This window comes from Astatotilapia calliptera, chromosome 22 (assembly GCF_900246225.1).
Source record: "Astatotilapia calliptera chromosome 22, fAstCal1.2, whole genome shotgun sequence".
Taxonomy (NCBI): domain Eukaryota; kingdom Metazoa; phylum Chordata; class Actinopteri; order Cichliformes; family Cichlidae; genus Astatotilapia; species Astatotilapia calliptera.
The window spans coordinates 29,418,143-29,434,989 of NC_039322.1; the positions used below are offsets into that span (position 1 = coordinate 29,418,143).

The following is a 16,847-nucleotide window of genomic DNA, read 5'->3' on the forward strand; positions in this document are numbered from 1 at the left end:
CAACAAAACAATGAGTGGCTATAAAACAGGATTTGTTTTATACAGCTGTCACTTTAATGATATTCATTTCTTGGTTGGATATACAGTACATGTCAACTCTGAGCAGATTTAATACAATGAACACAGTATAGTAGTGTAACATCTTAATTCAAATAATTTTTTCTAGAAATTTTTTTTGTACCAGTAGCGAGTATAAACAAAACATACTGTGTAATTTATAATGTACAGTGAACAACTGATTTTGATATCTGAACTCATCAGTTTATATTAAAAAAGCCATAAATGCTCACCTGTACTGTGTATTTTTCACTGTCAAGTGTATTAAACAAAAAAAAAAACAAAAAAAAAAAAAAAAAAAAAAAACTAGAACTCACTAGATTGTCCGTTTCTTTGAACACTGAATACAGTAATGTGATGCAAGAAAGAAGAAATGGTCTAATTTTACCATGTCGTTATGGAATCAATTGTAAACCAGACCAAAACCTGAGTCAGTAGAGTTGAGACACACCTGAATGTCCATTAGAAATGACTCATAGGTACAGTAGTGTGCAGGAAGACGTAGTACGCAAAACCGGTGGAAGACTTTGGAAGACTGCTGTTGACCACTTCCACAGTCATTTCTCGGCAAGACTTCCCATCCTGTCCAAAACTTGATGAGGGCTTTTTGTTGTGCACAAGATGCTGCAACAGACGATTGTTTTAAACTATAATGACCTTCTATATTCATTATTGTGAATCTTTTATGGAGAAATACCGTAAAAGATGACCACCACAGACATTTTTGCCCCACTCAAATTGCTGTTGTAGCTGTTATAGATATTTTTATGTTAACAAAGCTAAAAGTAGTCTACATACAATTCTAGTGCAACTGATAATGCCACCACTCTTTTTATGTATTGCATGGAGCAAATAACCAAACAAAATTATACTATAGTCAGTGTTGGGAAGGTTACTTTTAAAATGTATTCCACTACAGATTACAGAATACATGCCCCAAAATGTATTCTGTAACGTATTCCGTTACGTTACTCAATGACAGTAACGTATTCTGAATACTTTGGATTACTTAATATATTATCGTGCTTTTTACAACAACGTGAATGTACTATTGATGTGTGATTTGAAAACCCAAGATGGCGCCGAGTATGGCAGCCTCGTCGCGAGCTCCCCCAAGCAACAGCTTTTTTCTGTGTTTAATTTTACTTTTCCTTCATTTTTTCGCGAGTAGCACATGTCTCGTTGTGTACGACCGACAAACCTTACTGGACATAAAAGACGGTCTTTCTTATAACTTTCCGGAGTTCAAGTTTTGCAACACGGACGCTCCGTTTGCAGACCCCCCATTCATCTCACCTGAGACGCCTTTGTTCTCTGGCCCTGGAGGCCGCAAACGCCGACGCAGAGGGAGAAGATCTGGTGTTCAGGTTCGACTGAGACGGCGCACTAACAGACCACCGTTACCCAGTTTATTACTGGCTAATGTGCAGTCTCTGGAGAACAAGCTGTGCGAGCTTCAGGCACGGATCTCATTCCAGCGAGAGATGCGGGACTGCTGCGTGATCTGCCTCACAGAAACCTGGCTATCGGACAAGGTACCGGACTCAGCAATACAACTACCGGGGTTCTCCGTGCATCGCGCGGACAGGTCACAGGACCTTACTGGGAAAAGCAGAGGCGGTGGTGTATGTTTCATGATCAACAACAGCTGGTGTGATTATGCGAACGTGCACCCGGTCAAATCCTTCTGCTCACCGGACCTGGAGTACCTGATGATTAAGTGCCGGCCATTCTGGCTACCGAGGGAATTTACAGCAGTGATTATTACGGCTGTTTACATTCCCCCACAAGCCGACACTGACTGAGCACTCAGGGAACTGTACAGCGCGATCAGCAGTGAGGAAACCGCACACCCAGAGGCGGCGTTTATCACAGCCGGAGACTTTAATAAGGGAAACCTGAAGAAAGTCTCACCGAAACTCCACCAACACATTCACTTTAACACTCGTGGAGACCGGCTACTTGACCACTGCTACACCTCTTTCCGGGATGCGTACAAAGCCCTCCCCCGCGCCCCATTCGGCCAATCAGATCACCCTCCATCCTGCTCCTGCCCGCCTACAGGCAGAAGCTGAAACAGGAAGCTCCAACCCGGAGGGCGGTGCACTGTTGGACGGACCAATTGGAGTCTGCGCTGCGGGACTGTTTTGATCACACGGACTGGGAAATGTTTCACGTGGCTGCTAGGGACATTGATGAGTACACAGACTCAGTCTGCAGATTTATCAGGAAATGCGTGGAAGATGTCGTCCCATCCAGAACAGTTAAATCCTTCCCAAATCAAAAACCCTGGATTAACGGAGATGTTCGCGCGGCACGGAGCACCGCCTTTGCCTCCGCGAACACATCGGACTACAAACACGCACATTACCAACACCGGAAGACGATCAAAGCAGCCAAACGTGAGTACAGGGACAGGGTGGAGCAACAGTTTGACAACCCTCGGAGTATGTGGCAGGGACTAAACACGATCGCAGACTTTAGAGGGAAAACCAGCACACTGCAGACCACGGCCTCTGTGTGAGGATCTAAATGTATTCTACGCTAGATTCGACACAGCGAACACCATGAGACCGGACAGTGTGTGCACCGCGGATGACGTCAGTGCACACACTGTGTCTGAGGAGGCTGTGCGGAAGTGCTTCAGGAAGGTGAACGCATGCAAAGCTACTGGTCCGGACGGGATTCCCGGCCGCGTCCTCAAGTCATGCGCGGCTCAGCTGGCTGGAACACACACACACACACACACACACCTTCCCTCTCTCTGTCTGTAGTCCCAGCCTGCTTCAAAATGGCCACCATCATCCCTGTACCCAAATCCTCCACCATCTCCTCATTGAACGACTGGCGACCTGTAGCCCTGACCCCCATCGTGAGCAAATGCTTCAAGAAGCTGGTCAGGGACTTCATCCGCTCTGCACTACCCGACTCACTGGACCCTCTACAGTTCGCATACCGCCACAACAGGTCCACTGATGATGCCATAGCCCTGACACTACATACTGCCCTGTCACACCTGGAGAAGAGAGACACTTATGTGAGAATGCCGTTTGTAGATTACAGCTCAGCATTCAATACCATCGTTCCCTCGAAGCTGGACAGGAAACTGCAGGATCTAGGACTGAGCAGCTCCCTCTGCAGCTGGATCCTTAGCTTCCTGTCTGACAGACGCCAAGTGGTCAGACTGGGCAGCATCACCTCATCCCCCATCACACTGAACACTGGTGCTCCACAGGGGTGTGTACTGAGCCCTCTCCTATACTCACTCTACACCTACGACTGCACAGCCACTAACAACTCCAACATCATTGTGAAGTTTGCGGACGACACTACAGTGGTGGGTCTTATCACCAATGGTGATGAGACAGCTTACTGGTGTCAAGACAACCATCTCACCCTCAACGTCGCAAAGACAAAGGAGTTGATAGTGGACTTCCGGAGGTGCAGAGAAGTACACACCCCCATCACCATCAATGGCGCTGCTGTGGAGAGAGTGAGCAGCTTCCGGTTCCTTGGTGTACATCTGGCTGAGGATCTTACGTGGTCAGTACACACAAACAAAACAGTGAAGGCGCAGCAGCGCCTCTTCTCAGGAGACTGAAAAGATTCGGCATGAGCCCCCGCATCCTCAGAACCTTCTATCACTGTGCCATTGAGAGCATCCTCACTGGATGAATCACCACCTGGTATGGCAACAGCACTGCCTACAACTGCAAAGCTCTCCAGCGAGTAGTGCGGTGCTCTGAACGGATAATTGGAGGTGAGCTTCCCTCCCTCCAAGACATCTACAGGAAGCGGTGCCTGAGGAAAGCGGGGAGGATCATCAAGGACTCCAGTCACCCCAGCCATAAACTGTTCAGACTACTTCCATCAGGAAGGAGGTTCTGCAGCATCCGGTCCCGTACCAGCAGACTGAGAGACAGCTTCTTCCACCAGGCCATCAGACTGCTGAACACGTCATAGACACCTCACCTCCACTACTGGAACTTCAACATTATGCACTCCATACTGTACAGTAATGCCACTGTTTTGCACATGTCTCAACTCTGTATATTTTTATATATTGTTTACTCTATTTAATTTGTAAAATATGTGTACACACAGAAAAATATTTAGTATACACATTAGAGCAGGGCGATATGGCCAAAAATATTTATCACGATATATATTTGAAAATTTGCGATAACGATATAACCGACGATATAATTGATGCGAGACAAGATACAACTCCACAACATTACTAGCGCAAAAAGACAACCTTCCATTTATTTTCACTTAAACAAGAAGCTGGTTTTTATGTACATTAAAGCTTTATAAAAATGTAACAGTGCAAATGCAAATTCCTTGCTGAAAGTTTAACCAAAAGGCATTTCCAGTAGAAATGGGCTGACATATCCTGAGCATAACCATGTATAATATCCACTGAAGTTAAAAAGAGGTGCTTTGCAACATTAAACTGCAGTGTGCAGTACGCATTTTTCAGACCATAAGGTGCACGGGATTATAAGGCACATTAAGCGAAACAAAGCAGTCAGATAAATCAAACTTTATTAAACTCATTCTTCTTGCTTCCTCCACTTCTGTACCATTGATTCATTAATGTTGAATTCTCTGGCAGCTGCTCTATTCCCATGTTGTTGCAGTATATTAATGACTAACCTCGTATTGTGGATGGATTATCTCAGTTGTTCTCCTGACTGACGTTTGGTCCGTTTACAGCATCCTGCCATGCGATTGCATTTGTCTCTAACCATGAAGAAACTTCACGTTAACTTTTATAAGTGGAAAAGTGTTAGTGTTCGTCCTCCAGCTTCACTGTTTATGTTATGCTAACATAGCTGTGTCGCTAGCGATCACGTAGCACATCATTATATACCAGCTAGCCCAACTTCAGTAACCCTACAAACGTCACTGCTGTTTAGTTTCCTGTCTTCATTTATGTTGGAAGTGATAGCAGAGCTGTACGTTTGATTTTTTTCAGAAATCTCTCAGTCAGAACATGCAATATCATGCTTAGGTAACTAGCGAAACTAGCGAGCTAACTTCCGCTAGCTTCCTGCTAACTTCTAACTCCGTTAAATGTAATAACTTTTGTTTTCATGGATGCCTGGAAGTTAAACTTTATAGTTACACCTGGTAAAGCAGCAATGCTGATCGTTTTATTAAAGATGAAAGAATTTAGACAGTTTTTAACTCTAAGTGATGCTGCAGTGTTGTTTGACCTGAAACATACGGAGTTTAGGACCCAGATTACTCCCAGATTTAAGAGCATCTTAGTCCGACAAATACGACAATAACAACGGCTGCTTGCATGTTCTGCAAAAAAAAAAAAAAGTGCTTTGTTGTGTATCTGACGGACAAACACCAAACCAGTTCCACATCACGGAAGTTGCACCATTTTTACAAACCAATTCTGGTTCATCTGTTTCACTCAACAATCGGCCATGTGCGTATGAAAACAAAGGCACTGCGCATGCGCGTTTTACTCCCATTCTATCGCGATATTTCATTTTCCTATCGTTGCCTAACATTATACCGGTATTACCGTGAACGGTATAATATGGCCCAGCCCTAATACACATCCAGAAATGCATATACTATTATATATTGTACATGTATTTATTAGTTTCAGATGTAGCCAGTCTTGTATTTTGCTTGTTTACATTATTGTATTTTGCACAACTCTGTTGCTTGTGAAGCTCGCACACAAGAATTTCACTCACATGTACTGTACCAATGTACCTGCACATGTGATGTGACAATAAAAGTGATTTGATTTTGATTTATTACTATTACTGAAGGTCCGCGACTCCGAACTGTAGTAAAGGGACCTCTGACTAATACGGCGGGGTCCCTGTCGGCTCGTAGCCGAAAAATAGCTTTACTTTGTTGTCTGGGTCAACTTTTCTTGCGAGAGACAGAGAGAGGCGTTGAAAGGCTGCTCCAACGGAACTTATCGTTTTCGGAGGAAAACACGAACACTGTGTACAGTCGAGTCTTAATAGCTTACTTACAACTGGGCTCGTCAGGCACTCTTCTTGGCTGAAATGGTTATTATTATATTTACATGCTTCCAGCTCCCGTTTTTGCTCGATGACAACTCGTACCTTTCCACTCCCCTTTTTCTCCCTCCTCGCGCTCAGACACATAATGGTATGGCAGTCCATTCTCCCTGCAACACGGACTACACTGCCCATGATGCTACATTCTTTAGAGCTATGCTTGTAGCATTCTGCCTGTTAGCTTAGCACAACAACAACAACAACGAAAAGGCGCTCTCTCACCCAGGAAACACGCAGTCGCAGAGAGAGAGCGTCGCCCTGTAACCATGGCAACCGTAACGCTGCCGCCTGGAACAACAGAACATAGTTGTCAAAACCCAAACAGTCCTGACCCGCGACAAAATGAAACAAGTACCGCAGTGTAATCCATTTATTTCAACAAAGTAACTGTATTCTAAATACCACCTTTTTAAACTGTAACTGTAATGGAATACAGTTACTCATATTTTGTATTTTAAATACGTAACGGCGGTACATGTATTCTGTTACTCCCCAACACTGACTATAGTGTAGAGCTGGGCGATAGAACGATAATGATATGTTTTGCGAAATAACTTTTTCTCGATAGAAAAATTTAACTATTGCGATAGACCTCACCGCTCTTGTCCTCTTTAAAAAAAAAAAAAAAAAAAAAAAACAGAGTAGCACGCAATGTAAATTGTGCCGAAAGCAAGTCTGGAAATACAATAAACTGGTGCATGCTCAGTCTCTGACTGGAAGCGCTAATTTGTCATTCGGCTTTTGTCAGACTAAAGTAACTCTTAAAACTGTTTAAAAAGGTAAGCTATACAACAAGGAGGGATTGAGAATTTCCTTTTAGTTCTCAGTTTATTTGATATTGAAAAAAGTTACTCAATTTTGTCTGTTCTTCTGCAAAACAAACTAAGATTTATTTTTAGAATTAATATTTTGTTTCTAAGTGGAATTGACAATTTAGTAGTCTGTTTTGTTTGATCTATTTTGAAACTTAAACGCTTTAGCGGCTGCCTTTTGTGTAGTTTGCAATATTTGCCTTTATTTATCTGAAAAAGTCTCATGTTCCTTAGTACATCTACCCTGTTGAACTTATGGGAAATAAATATTTAAATCAAAACAAGCTGCTGATTATTTCACATTTTACTTGTGAGCAACGGCACATTTAAATCTTACAAATATGGTTATTTGGCTTATATCGTGATAGATATCGTTATTGCCCGAAATGAAAAAAAAAACATATCGTGATATGAAAAAAATCTCATATCGCCCAGCTCTACTATAGTGTACTTTGATAATGACCCAAGATCACTGGACTGTATGTAATTTACCAAAGTATAATCAGAGAAAACCAATGGCAAAATACCTATCGCAGTAGCCTTACCATTTTCAATGAAGGACCGAAGGTAACCTGCCACTCTGCATTTATCCTCGAGAGCATTCCTTTTCTTCCTCATCTTCATCTTCTGTGGCAGGCCACAGTCATTTTATAGCTTTACTTATCTTGTAGTCTTAAGAGCATCAGCAACATTAGGTATATTTTTATTAAATGTAACCCAGCTGTTCAACTAACCCAAGCATACAAAATAGTAAATTGGTGTTTTGTGTCAACAATTAATGTTCATCCTTCATAAATTAACCAAATACCTTTTACTATTCAGATGTTAAAAGATGTGACCTGACCTTACCTCACAACAGGGAGCAGTCTCTGATTCCCTTGGTAAGAAAAGAAGAATGATGTCTGATCTTTCTGTCAGAAGCGGCCATACCATGGTTTCCTTAAGCCCTTTCCTCAACTGCTTGACTTGACGACTTGTTTGTGTTATGACCTACAACGGTGAGACCAAACCAAAACTGAAGATGGAGTCTGTAAAGTGACACACACTTTAAATGTTAAATATTTAAAGAACATCCACTGTACTAGTAAAAGCATTTTCAAATTATACCCACTTACAAAAATCACTAAGTGGTCCTCCTTGAATCGCTACCTTATCGTGGTGGAGGGGTTTGTGTGTCCCAGGGATCCCAGGGGCTATGTTGTCTGGGGGCTTTTACCCCTGGTAGGGTCTCCCATGGCAAATTGGTCCTGGGTGAGGGACCAGACAAAGAGCGATTCAGAAGACCCTTATGAAAAAAAAAATATATATATATCAATTCAATTTTATTTATATAGCGCCAAATCACAACATAAGTCGCCTCAAGGCGCTTCATAGATACAGAGAAAAACCCAACAATCATATGACCCCCTATGAGCAAGCACTTTGGCAACAGTGGGAAGGAAAAACTCCCTTTTAACAGGAAGAAACCTCCGGCAGAACCAGGCTCAGGGAGGGGCGGCCATCTGCTGCGACCGGTTGGGGTGAGAGAAGGAAGACAGGATAAAAGACATGCTGTGAAAGAGAGACAGAGATTAATAACAGATATGATTCAATGCAGAGAGGTCTGTTAATACATAGTGAGCGAGAAAGGTGACTGGAAAGGAAAAACTCAATGCATCATGGGAATCCCCCGGCAGCCTATGTCTATTGCAGCATAACTAAGGGAGGATTCAGGGTCACCTGGTCCAGCCCTAACTATATGCTTTAGCAAAAAGGAAAGTTTTAAGCCTAATCTTGAAAGTAGAGATAGTGTCTGTCTCCTGAATCCAAACTGGAAGCTGGTTCCACAGAAGAGGGGCCTGAAAACTGAAGGCTCTCCCTCCCATTCTACTTTTAAATACTCTAGGAACAACAAGTAGGCCTGCAGAGCGAGAACGAAGTGCTCTAATAGGGTGATATGGTACTACAAGGTCATTAAGATAAGATGGGGCCTGATTATTTAAGACCTTGTATGTGAGGAGCAGGATTTTTGAATTCAATTCTGGATTTAACAGGAAGCCAATGAAGGGAAGCCAAAACAGGAGAAATATGCTCTCTCTTTCTAGTCCCTGTCCGTACTCTTGCTGCAGCATTTTGGATTAGCTGAAGGCTTTTCAGCGAGTTTTTTGGACATCCTGATAATAATGAATTACAGTAGTCCAGCCTGGAAGTAATAAATGCATGAACTAGTTTTTCAGCGTCACTCTGAGACAGGATATTTCTAATTTTAGAGATGTTGCGCAAATGGAAGAACGCAGTCTTACATATTTGTTTAATACGTGCGTTGAAGGACATATCCTGGTCAAAAATGACTCCAAGGTTCCTCACAGCGTTACTGGAGGCCAAGGTAATGCCATCCAGAGTAAGAATCTGGTTAGATACCATATTTCTAGGCTTTTCAGGGCCGAGTACAATAACCTCACCCATACGGAAAAGAAATAGTAAAAACGTATTAATTACTCATGAAAGTGGCCACTTTCGCATTACTTTCATACATTGTTTTAGTAAGTATCCAAAACATACAAGTTTCATTATATAATTTTTCAAGGGATCTTATATCTGTTTTCACACTTATATGCTTTTCATACAAGTTTCTCACACACACACACACTTTTATCTGAATTAAGAAGCAGAAAGTTAGCGGCCATCCAGGTCTTTATGTCTTTAAGACATTCCTGCAGTTATCGAGGGAACAGTTTACCCTGCCCGGGATAGGGTTACCGGGGCCCCTATTGTCCCTATTGCCAGTCTTGGCAATAGGGACAATAGTGGGGAAGGAGCCTGGTGGGGAAGGAGCCTGAGTTAGTGCGTGAGGTTGAGAGGTAGATATAGTCGGGCTCACATCTACGCATGGCTTGGGTTCTGGAACCAGTCTCCTGGAGAGGGGCTGGACTCTGTCTCAGTCTGGAGTTGCCCCTGGTGAGAGGCGGCAGGCTGGGGTGGGTATTTTAATATCCCATCGGCTTGCTGCCGATACGTTGGGGTTTTTCCCGGTGGACGAGAGGGTTTGTTCCCTGCGCCTTAGGGCCGTTCCCCGACCCTGACTGTCATCTGCGCTTATGCGCCGAGTGGCAGTTCGGAGTACCCAGCCTTCTTAGAGTCCCGGGGGGGGGGGGGGGGGGGGGGGGGTGCTGGAAGGTGCTCCACCTGGAGACTCTGTCCTGCTGGGAGACTTCATTGCTCACGTGGGTAATGACAGTGAGACCTGGAGGGGCGTGATTGGGAGGAACGGCCTCCCTGATGTGACCCGTGGTAGGTACCCATTTAAAATAGGACAGAGCCGTAGGCGCACAGTCAGTTTAAAAGAGTTACATTTTTAATACAAAATAAAAGAAACAGTGTAACAGCAGCACCTAAAAACAATTAAAAACGTTACCTTATTAAAAAACGATAAAACTGTACGATTGCCCGTGAGGCAGGACAAGCGCTGCAGGGAACAGTTTAAAAACAAATTGACATGGCACACAGGTTAAAAAATGGACGGCAACTCACACATGACCCCAAATGGGTAAAACACTATAGAAAAAAAAAAAAAAAAAAAAAAGGCAAATCTTCGGTGCCATCTTCACTCGGGCCCCTCGCTGTGCATGCAAGAGCAGGGAGACAAAAAAGGATTTGTTTTCCCTGCAGCGCCTTCACCGCCTGCGAATCAATATCTGTGGTGCCTACTGATACAGAAAAAGTAAAACAAAAAAACAAAACCATCGACAGCCGCAGCACTCAGTGGGCTTACACCAGTTTAAAACAAATTAAAACACACTGATGTGTCGGGTCCTTTGCCCGCAGCCAGAAATCCACCTGGCAAAGCAGCAGCTCGGTACTCTGTCCACAAGTTCGTGTCACACCCTAATAAATGTGGGTCAGTGGCGATGAAGTCCACTATACCGTTCTAACGGGAGCAATGTTTCCCACCGTTCTAACAGAAGTTTAGGGGAAGGACGCGTATCAGACTTTCATAGTTAAGAAACACCAACTTGCCCAACTCGGACCAAGCACTCGCAGCTTCAGGTTTGCAAAGGAATACCCAATTGCCCACACCTGCGCTTATGAAAGGAGCGAAGACCAGCTCCGCCCACCAGGGGCGGTCCCAAGTCTCCAGGTCTCACCTGTCACACTGATCTGAACCCGAGCGGTGCTTTGTTATTGGACTTCTGTGCTAATCACAGTTTGGCACTAACGAACACCCTGTTCGAACATAAGAGTGTCCATAAGTGCACGTGGCACCAGGACGCTCTAGGCCGTAGGTCGATGATAGATTTTGCAATCGTATCACCAGACCTGCGACCATATGTTCTGGACACTCGGGTAAAGAGAGGGGCTGAGCTGTCAACTGATCACCACCTGGTGGTGAGTTGAATCAGGTGGCGGGGGAGGACGCTGGACAGACCTGGTGCACCTAAACGCGTAGTGAGGGTGTGCTGGGAACGTCTAGCAGAGGCCCCAGTCCGCGAGATCTTCAACGCACACCTCCGGCAGAGCTTCAACAGCATTCCGAGGGAGACTGGGGACATTGACTGGACCATGTTCAGCGTCTCCATTGCCGAAGCTGCTGCATTGAGCTGCGGCTGCAAGGTGGTTGGTGCCTGCCGTGGTGGTAATCCCCAAACCAAATGGTTGACACCAGAGGTGAAGGGAGCCACCAGGCTGAAGAAGGAGTCCTATCGGGCTTGGTTAGCCTGTGGGACTCCGGAGGCAGCCGACAGGTATCGACAGGCCAAGCGGAATGCGGCTCGGGCAGTGGCTGAAGCAAAAAGTCGTGTGGGAGGAGTTTGGAGAGGCCATGGAAAAAAGACTTTTGGACTGCCTCGAAGAGATTCTGGCAAACCGTCAGGCGTCTCAGGAGGGGAAAGCGGTGCTCTACCTGCACTGTGTATAGTGCTGGCGGAGCGCTGCTGACGTCGACTGAGAAAATTGTCAGGCGGTGGAAGGAATACTTCGAGGACCTTCTTAAGCCCACTGACGTCTTCCGAGGAGGAAGCAGAGTCTGGGGATGAGGGGAATGACCCGCCAATTTCCAGGGGCGAGGTCACTGAGGCAGTTAAACAACTCCTTGGTGGCAGAGCCCCTGGTGTTGATGAGGTCCGCATCGAGTTTCTGAAGGCTCTGGACATTGTAGGGCTGTCCTGGTTGACACGCCTCTGCAATGTTGCGTGGAGATCAGGGGCAGTACCTGTGGACTGGCAGACCGGGGTGGTTGTCCCCACCTTTAAGAAGGGGGACCGGAGGGTGTGTTCCAACTACAGGGGGAATCACACTCCTCAGCCTCCCTGGGAAAGTCTATGCCAGGGTGCTGGAAAGGAGAGTTCGTCCGCTAGTCGAACCTCGGATACAGGAGGAACAATGCAGTTTTCGTCCTGGTCGCGGAACACTGGACCAGCTCTTTATCCTCTCGAGGATACTTGAGGGTGCATGGGAGTTTGCCCATCCAGTCTACATGTGTTTTGTGGACTTGGAGAAGGCATTTGACTGTGTCCCTCGGGGTGTTCTGTGGGAGGTGTTGCGGGAGTATGGGATGTCTGGCACATTCCTACGGGCCATTCGATCCCTATACAACTGTTGCAAGAGCTTGGTTCGCATTGCCGGCAATAAGTCGGACTTGTTCCCGGTGGGTGATGGGCTCCGCCAGGGCTGCCCTTTGTCTCTGGTTCTGTTCATAATTTTTATGGACAGGATTTCTAGGCGCAGCCAAGTGGCGGAGGGCTTTCGCTTTGGTGGCCTCAGAATCTCATCTCTGATTTTTGCGGATGATGTGGTTCTGTTGGCTTCATCGGGTGAGGGCCTCCAGCTCGCACTGAAACGGTTCGCAGCCGAGTGTGAAGCAGTGGGAATGAGGATCAGCACCTCCAAATCTGAGGGCATGGTTCTCAGCCGGAAAAGGGTGGAGTGCCCACTCTGGGTCGGGGATGAGTTCCTGCCCCAAGTGGAGGAGTTCAAGTATCTCGGGGTCTTGTTCGCGAGTGATGGGAGAAGGGAGCCGGAGATCGACAGACGGATTGGGGCTGCAACTGCAGTAATGCAGATGCTGCACCGGTCCGTCGTGGTGAAGAGGGAGCTGAGTGTAAAAGCGAAGCTCTCAATTTACTGGTCGATCTACGTCCCTACCCTCACCTATGGCCATGAGCTGTGGGTAGTGACCGACAGAACGAGATCGCGGATACAAGCGGCAGAAATGAGCTTCCTCCGAAGGGTGGCTGGCCTCTCCCTTAGAGATAGGGTGAGAAGTTTGGCCATCCGGGAGGGGCTCAGAGTAGAGCAGCTGCTGCTCCACATCGAAAGGAGCCAGCTGAGGTGGTTCGGGCATCTGACAAGGATGCCCCCTGGGCGCCTCCTGGGTACGGCTGGAAATAAATAAAATGCCTCAGGAATTATCGGTTATTGTGAAAAATAATGACCATGAAATAATATTTCACAATAAGTAAATTTATATAGCAGAATGTAATATATTTCAGCATTTTTTTCAAAATGTGTTCCATGATTTCACAATATCATTCTCACATTACATATCTGTGTCTTATTTATTCACATAGTTATTTATTTCATCTTGACCTATTTATTTATTTATTTAATTTTAAACACTTTGGAGTTTCATACGGTTCGGTTCTTTGGAGGTTAATAGCACAAACTGAGACAGGATACAAAGTCAAACTCAGCCACAGTTCTGTCAGTCCAGCCGAAAGCCTTCTATACATCTGCTGGGAAATCACCAAGCCACTTTGCAACCCACCTCCACCGCAGCTCCTTTACACATCATGTTTGGCTTAATGATGTCATACAATGCATACTTTATTCTGTGGCATGCCATCTTGCTATTGTTCTATCAGACAGACAAATAAAAAAATTACTTGTTTTGTTTTTTTTTAACAAAATGGTGCCTGACTGAAATACTGTCTGTATACTTTGGAGGTTACACTCTCTGTACTGTTTTTTATGATACTGCATGCTCACTTTATTGCATGTGAGAATGGCTGCCCCTTGTCCTGAAAGACCTTTTTCACAGCAGACGTTTTGGCAGGTAATAAGTGGAAAGCCGTGGGTGCAGTTAACAACATTAACCCTCAAACACACGGGTCGTTTTCCCAATATTATTTCATATCTTCTAGTGACCCAAGGCATGTATGAGGCAGATATAAACCATATAATAAATCTGAACCACTTGCAACCTTTTCTGAGTTTAGAATAAAACAGTGGGTTTCTCACTCAGGAAAATTTTAAATGATTTACACAAAAGAAAAAAAGTCACCCTTAGTTTTTCAGTACAGTCAGAACATAATACTTTGCATTATGTCTTACAGAAACCTGCTGTACCTTATCAAAAAGAGACACCGACCAAAGCACGAATCAGTCATTCAGCAATCGCTAATCACAGTCACATGCTAGTGATTGGAGTGTGGTTGGTGGAAAAATGTTCATTGGGCCACTGCTTTGCAGCTAGAGCATCTATCAGCTTTTAGAAGTTGCAGAACATCTTCCCCCTTTTCTCCAGCTGTGACCACAGCACTTTCAAAGCTGGCATTTTCCAGGAGATTATGTGGTCAAGAGCTCTTCATGCATCTTCATTTTGCAAGTTTGTCCTGCTTGGCTTTCACAGAAAAAACAGTTGAGGCAGTTAAGGTAGCAATAGGAAGATTCTCTCACCCATCAGTCTCCTCTGGAGCGCTAATTTTGTTATTCTCTTACTCTGACTCTAGTTTTACATTTTCTAAATCATGACTTGCAAAAAGAAACACTAGTTCTGCATCATCTGTAGCCTCAGGTGCATCTAAATCTGCAGAGCTGCTGTCATCAAAACCCTCAAACATCAAAGACAGTGCTGCGTCGAACTGAATGTGCTTCAGCACAATCATCCACTGTTTTTTTGTTATTGTGTCTGGCTTTAAAGATATTGTAACAATGGTATTCACCACCACTAAAACTTAAAACATTGCCCTCCAGTTACATCCAGCATACACTTTTACATACCTCAGATCACTTACAGCCTTACAGTCTTCCACAGACTGAATGTGGTATGTGACGGCTGTGTGCAAACAGGAATAGGACCCAAGGTGCAGACTCCGGAGACAAACTTAAACCAAAACAGCTTTAATGCTGAACGCAAACATAACATAACTGGGAAAAACTGAAAATAAACTAACACCGGTGGACTGGCAAAACACACAGCAAAATAAACGGTAGATCACGACACGGACACAGAGAAACACAGGGCTTAAATACAAAGAGGGAGCAATCAGGGAATGAATAACAGGAGGGAAACACAGCTGGGGCAAATCAGAACTGACGAGACAAAAGGAAGCGTAAACTGAACACACTGAGATAAGACAGAGACCTTCAAAGTAAAACAGGAAACACATAACACAGACTCACATGCAGGCACTACAGAGGGAACAGAGACGTGGGACCAGGGCAGACACAAACACTGACTGAACACGGGGATATAGGAACTAAGGATACACAGAGACGCGAACTAGACAAGGGGATACAGGTGATAGGGGAGACAGAGCAACTAAAGAAGACAGAGACAGAACTCAAAGAAACCAAAGACTAGAAAGTATAAATAATATAATAAACTCAAAAACCCTGGGTCAACGACCCAGGCATCCTAACACCCGGAGTCATAAACTTAGACTGGAAAAAGCCTTTCTTAATATTATTAGTTATAGGAGATCCCTCTTTACGACATATTTTTATAAGCAGGCTTTTTCTGTGCCTCCACTTTGAGTTATATCTGTGTTATATTATTTTTGTTGTTAATATTTTTTTAATGACAAGTTAAACTCTCTGTAGTTGGCAGGTTATTATAGCATTCTTGGGGAAAGTCCAGTTTGGTACTGTGATATTTGTGCTGTTTGCAGATTCTGCCCCCAAGGCTCATGCTATCATATCAGAAAAAATAGAGAGCGCAGCTGCGGATAAAAATTTTTTCACTTCACTGGGATCAAAGATGGATTTTTCAATCCAGTGGAAGAAGAGGCAAACAGCTGTCTCAAGTGGAAGAGTCTCATTCTGCAGGCAAATGGATCAAAAGATTGATTGTTGGTTCTGCTCTCCAGCTGGCTGTACTGTTTCTGAAGGGAAATTTCCTAATATCTTGGCCACTTGGGTCAAGTAGAATTTGGTCCCTTTCATCAGTCCTGGCACCTCATCCCTGATACATGAGCTAAGCATCAGCAGTAAAAACTAATGACAGGTGACGGATGCTAAAGCAATTTTATCCCCTTAACACCTATAATATTCAATACATCAGTTTTGATGAGTTTTGGAGGTAATTTGTGAGGTCAGACATTGATGTCGGATGAAAAGGCCTGACCCGCAATCTCCACTCTAATTCATTCTAAAGGCGTTCTCTCAGGCTGGGGTGCAGGCCAGTCAAGTTCTTCCACACCAAACTTGCTCATCCATGTCAAACTGTTCCCACAAAGTTGGAAGCATAAAACTGTCCAAAATGTCTTGGTATGCTGAAGCATTAAGAGTTCCTTTTACTGGATCTAAGAGGCCAAGTCTAACTCCTAAAAAACAACCCCACACCATAATCCCCCCTCCACCAAACTTTACATTTGGCATAGTGCATTCAGATGAGTACCGTTCTCCTGGCAACCACCAAGCTCAGACTCGTCCATCGGATTGCCAGATGGAAAAGTGTGATTTGTCTCCACTGCTCCAGCGTCCAGTAGAGGTGTGCTTTACACCACTGCATCCATAGTGCTCATACACAGACCGGGACAAAACACAAGTGGCATCCTACCTCCTGGCTCTTCCTCTACCCAGACGGCATCTTTGCCAAAACCAAACTGTGTATTTCTAGTGAGGACATGTTTGAAGCTGCTTACCTCCTGCTGTGTGCTCCATGTGACACTGACAGCTTCAGACAATGCCCCAGCTCTCCCGAAGCTTTCTGAATCTC

The 16,847-nt window shown here is 44.7% G+C and overlaps 1 long non-coding RNA gene across 1 annotated transcript; it reads right to left on the minus strand.

Annotated features, from left to right (window-relative positions):
• Positions 1-386: 386 nt before the first annotated feature.
• LOC113015034 (uncharacterized) lies at positions 387-8,113 on the minus strand. Its single transcript, XR_003271051.1, has 4 exons — positions 8,047-8,113; positions 7,781-7,921; positions 7,477-7,603; positions 387-681 (listed from the first exon to the last, which is right to left on the minus strand). It is a non-coding gene; the product is annotated as an uncharacterized LOC113015034 (long non-coding RNA).
• Between the last annotated feature and the right edge of the window lie 8,734 nt (positions 8,114-16,847).